This window comes from Protopterus annectens, chromosome 6.part0, assembly GCF_019279795.1.
Source record: "Protopterus annectens isolate FY-2018-M chromosome 6.part0, PAN1.0, whole genome shotgun sequence".
NCBI classification, from domain to species: Eukaryota; Metazoa; Chordata; order Ceratodontiformes; family Protopteridae; genus Protopterus; species Protopterus annectens.
In genome coordinates, this window is record NC_056737.1 from 1,654,807,275 (window position 1) to 1,654,813,223 (window position 5,949).

Consider the following 5,949-nt stretch of genomic DNA (forward strand, 5'->3'; position numbering starts at 1 on the left):
CTGTTGTAATGGCCACTGTGGTTCCATATATGCATGTGTTCTGTTTGCTATGCCACTGTTCCAAATCTGGTGTTTTGGGTTAATCAGAATATCTGCGCATACTGTTATAACTAATGCTGGATTGTGCTGACTATTGCTAACTCACATATGTTCTAAAACTGCAACACCATAGCACGTTTGGGAAGGCCGGTCCCAGCGGACCCACCTCTCCCACCTCATCTGGCTGTGGCACTGGGCCCCAGCACATCTGGGACCCACCCAGGGACTTACTCGTCCACTGATCCTGCACCACCTTCGACAAGCAGTTTTATGTGGGGGGCTTTGCACCGCACACACCCCAATGTGGGGGGCTGTGCCCCCCACACCCCCCCTAACTATATATATCAACTCCAGGGTCGCACAACATTGGGGAGGAGGGCAAATCTGCCTGTCAATCAAATGAATAGTCGACCAAATAAATGCCGATCAAATGAATTGTCGACCATCTCAGGTAGACCCATATATATATATATATATATATATATATATATATATATATATATATTCACTATACAATCTCAAAATACTGAAATGTCGAATTTCAGTATTTCGAGACTGAATAGTCGAAAAACCACATACACGAAAACCCACAATCATGAATACTACAATTGTGACCATTCACACACACACACACACACACACAAACCAGGACATAATCACACACACACACACACACACACACACACACACACACACACACACACACACACACACACACACACACACACACACATACACCTACCTAACTAAACAAACATAACAACACACACAAACACACAACCTACCTAAAAGCAGGGGGGAAATCCCCCCCTGCACCCCTCGCACAACCCCTACTTATATATTCTAACTCCGAGCTCGCACTAAACACACAAGCACACAACAAACACCACCGCACACACTCACACTCACTAAAATCCTTACCCATTATCCTCAAACACACAACAGTTACCTGAAACCCCAGATAAATCCACAAACTGCACCACACATCATGAACGCGATACCACGATAGCGGCGGATTCGACATTTGTGGATTCGGCATTGTGTACTTTCGGTTAACTGCACTTTCCACTATTTGGTCTCGACATACTGAATTTCGACATTTCAGTACATCGAGATTGTTTAGTGTTTCCATATATATATATATATATATATATATATATATATATATATATGTGTGTGTGTGTGTGTGTGTGTGTGTGTGTGTGTGTGTGTGTGTGTGTGTGTGTGTGTGTGTGTGTGTGTGTGTGTGTGTGTGTGTGTGTGTGTAATGCTTCTCACTGCAAAACATCTGACCAAAGGCAATGTAAATGGGGGTGAAGGGGCCCAAAATAGGAATCTCTTGTAATTATTGCCATTATCCCTTCCTCCACAGCTTAACCGTTCTGCCTTGCAACGAAATAACCAGCACCTGCAAGTCTTGAATCCAGTAGCCTGCAAGACATAGCCACAACAATGTACTATAAGCCATCTCAGCTGTAAGATGTTGGGTTGATTTCTCTAACCATTTCACACTGAGCTAATCGAAGGAAGGACACTGAGGAAACTCAGAGCTATAATATATAACATTAAGTATCCTGTTTTTTGTTTATTTTGTTCTTTATTTCTTTGTTATTTATAGCACTTTGTGTACTGTGTATTTTTCTAGCTAGTTTCAATGTGTGAGGTATTAACTGGAAATTGTCCACTTTTATTAAGCATCTGTTGGGTTGTTTGTTTCTGATAACTTGTTGCAGTTAAACTCTTTTTTCTAGAGGTTTCTTTAGCTGTTTAAAACTTTCATTTAAAGGCTCACTGCTGCTTTTCAGATGTGAGAAACAATTCTGCAGTTTGTTCTAAGTAGTGGGGATATTTGTAGCATTTCCATATTCAGGCTTGTATTTGGGCCTAGTGTTTGTGGAGACTGTGAGTCTGAGCATATATTCAGGGACATCTTGGTTTAGCCAAAGACATCAGGCATTTCAGTGAGAGAGAATTGTTTGAGGTTATTGGCTGACTGAGTTCACCTGGACTACAGCTTAGACTAAGCACCTCATTGGTTCTTTTGAGATTTCTTTCTTAAAAGCTGTCTCAGGTTTCAACCTTATGTTACCTAAGAAGTTCAGTTGTGTAAAAAAAAATTATCTGCTTTTACTGTATTTGTGTTTCTTCCTACTTTATTTTGCTTTTGCGTCATCTTAAAAGTACCCAATTGTATTTATTACTGTTTGGTGTAACTCATTCTAAGCCTTTTAGTTTAAGCACTTGGGCTTCACACCAGTTGTTTTACATTAAGAAGGTTTGTGGTCTACACTGTAGTGGCAGAACAGGTAGCTTATATCCTTCTAAGTTGGGAACTGCTGATTGAGGGCTCAGTGTCTGTTATTCTAAAAGTGTATTAATTCTGGTTTAAGCACTTGGGCTTCAGGCAGTTATTTTACATTAAGAGGGTTTGTGGTATGCACACTTGTGGGAGGAGAGGCTGGACTCTGCCTACTGAGCTGGGAATTTCTGGTTAAAGGCTTATAGTGCCTGCATATTTGAACTGCTTCTTACTGAAATTGGTACACCTTATTTGCTGTAGCATAGACTAGATCCAGGCCTGCTGAATCTAGCTTTGTTTGTATAACTTGAGCACTAATCCAGGCATTCTTTAAAGTATTCTATTGTATTTACTACTGCTTGGTATTAACTTGATTAAAGTGTAGCTATCATTCTAAGTCTTTTGGATTAAGCACTTGGGCTTCAGACCAGTTGTTTTACATTAGGAAGGTTTGTGGCCTGCACTGTGGTGGCAGGACAGGTAGCTTACATCCTTCTAAGTTGGGAACTGCTGATTGAGGGTTCAGTGTCTGTTATTCTAAATGTGTATTTGTTCTGGTTTAAGCACTTGGGCTTCAGGCCAGTTATTTTACATTAAGAAGGTTCGTGGTCTGCACTCTTGTGGGAGGAGAGGCTGGACTCTGCCCTTCTGAGCTGGGAATTTCTGGTTAAAGGCTTTTAGTGCCTGCATATTTGAACTATTTCTTACTGAAATTGGTACACCTTGTTTGCTGTAGCATAGACTAGATCCAGGCCTGCTGAATCTAGCTTTGTTTGTCTGCTTGTTGTTTGTTTGCTTGTTATTTCCCAGAAACGCTAATTCCACCTAAAACATGACTTTTCAGCGCTTCTGTGGATCCCTAGTGATATCTGCATTGCTTACTGTACTTATTTCCTTGTTTCACTTGAAAGAAAGTTACTGTTTGTCATTTTTGCATTTAAGTTACCTGTAACACATTGCATTTAAGATACTCGGCACTTGCTCACTAAAGCAATTATATAAGTCAGCACTAAAAAATTAAAAGCACTACACCCTCACAAACTCCCCTTGAGTACCTTGTTCCCCATTGGCCCTTTTTTTCAGTTATAAAGGAATTCCCAATACTATTCTAGCATGTCCAAAGGTCAGTTGTCAATCTCCTCTCCGGTCCAGCTGGTGAATCTGGGAATCTTGAGGCAATGTTACAACTGCCTCATGTACACAGACAACCCTCTCCTCCTCCCAACAAATTCCAACACATGTAAGAGATGCAACCATATAGCTAAACTGGAGGCTAAGCTTTCTCAACTCAGTACTGGCGTAACCAGTCAGGAGGAGAAGGAAACCACACTCACTACAATTCCAGTCTCACATAGACCTACCACAACAGCAAACCAAACACATAAACACACAAAAACATACTCGGAGGCTCTAAATAAAAATCTGCCTAAGCAGCAGAGACCTCCAAAGCAGACACCCAAGCAACCGCTACCCCAAAACAAAACACATGCAACACATAGCTCACAAAGCCAGTGTGCCTAACAGTCACAGCCCTTAAGGCTAAACAGCACACCTGATACACTTCTAATAGGTGACTCTATTGTCAGGCACACTGACATCCCGCTCACCAGGCTGAACAAGGAGAAGGTCACAGTGAGCTGCCTGTCGGGCGCTAGGATCCACCACATAACACAAGCACTCAGGTCACTCCAAGACAAGTACAAATATGACTCAGTCATTGTCCATGCTGGGGTGAATGACCTGAGATGTACCTCCCTGGTCTACATGAAAAGAGACATAGAGGAGCTCTCTGGGCATGTAGCCCAGGCCGGTATGACCCTGACCTTGAGTAGCATCTTACCCTGACCAAGAATGATGCCACAATATGAAGACAAGATGATCAATTTCAACAATTGGCTTAAGTATTGGTGTCATTCAAAGGGGATTCAATGCCTGTCAGCCTGGGATGACATGCTCAAGAAGCCACGATGCTTCACTAGGGACGGCTTGCACCTGTCACCCCTGGGCTTTCAGATATTGGCAAAGGCTCTTGCTACCCCCATAGTGCCTTTTTTAGGCAAGGCTCAAAAGACAAACCCACCTCTATAGGTATCACAAGGGATAAGAAACTAAGAGTAATGCTACTCAATGCCAGAAGTCTAAACCTCAAGATGCACACACTCAAAACTCTCCTTAGCATGGAGAACATCAATATCTGTGCAGTAACAGAAACCTGGTTCAAGGCTCCTGAGAGCACCCCAGCACTACTAGGTTATACCTCATACCATGCTTTTCGGCCCCAAAACTTGGACCGAACCACAAAAGGAGGGGGAGTTTCAATATTTGTCAAAGATACCCACACCTCCAGGTTGGTGGCACAGCACGAAGCATCATGGACTATCCATGTGCAACTAGCAGTGGGTAAAACTGCCTTCCAGTTTATAGCCTGCTACAGACCACCCTCCCAAACCCAGGAACCCCACTTAGCCTTCTTGAGAACACTGGAAAATATGAAGGTCTCTCCAAACACCATTATATTGGGCGACTTTAATTACCCAAACATAGACTGGGAGCATTACTCTAGCTCCAACAACCTAGCCCAAAGGTTCCTAGAATTTATAAACTCAAATGCTATGGAACAACTTGTTACCACTCCCACAAGAGGGGAAAACATACTGGACCTGATCATCACCAACATGGGGACTCTGTGCTCCAGACCAGAAGTGTATCCTTCACTGGTAAGATCAGACCATAAACTAATCTCACTGGATATTCACATCCCGACCCACCCCCTGCCCAAAAAACCACAGTGAAAAACTTCTCTAAAGCAAATTTCACACTCCTCAAAACCAAGGTGGAATCCTTCAAAGCCCCCGGGCCTCTGGAAAATACGGCCCAGACCGCAGAATCCTTTATAAATGCATTCTTTGAACAACTTCAGGAATGCATGGATCATGCAATCCCAAATAAAACCAAGACCCAATCCTCCAAAGGCAGACGTCCTGTCTGGTGGACCCCAGCCATAAACAAACTACACAATAGAAGGAGGAAGCTAATACATGATAGAGCAAAATCCCAAAAAGGGAAGGCATCTCTGATCAGCATTAGCAAAACCTACGGACACTGATGAAATCGTCTAAGGCCAGCTTCGAGAGAAAAATTGCACTGGACACTAAGGATAATCACAAGGCTTTCTTTAGTTATGTTAGGAACCTGGGTGGGAATTCCCAGATATGCTCAGAATTAGTCCAAAATGACAAAAAATACACCGAACCCACAGACATTGCCAACATCCTAGCTGACAGGTTCAGCGCAAAGTTCTCCCCCCCATACCCACTAAAAGGGCAAATATCTATCCCAGCAGTGTGCTGCCCCCCTGACATCTCAGATGCTTAGGTTAGAGCCGCCCTCTCCAAAGCAAAAAACACAGCATCAATGGGACCAGATGGTGTCCCAGGCTGCGCCTTACATGAACTCTAAGAAGAGCTAAACCCAAACATAAAACTACTCTTCAATCTCAGCCTTACTACAGGATATGTACTCAAAGAGTGGCGTACAGCAACAGTGGTCCCTCTCCACAAAGGTGGTGCCTCAACAGATCCTGGAAACTATCAACCCATAAGCCTGACTAG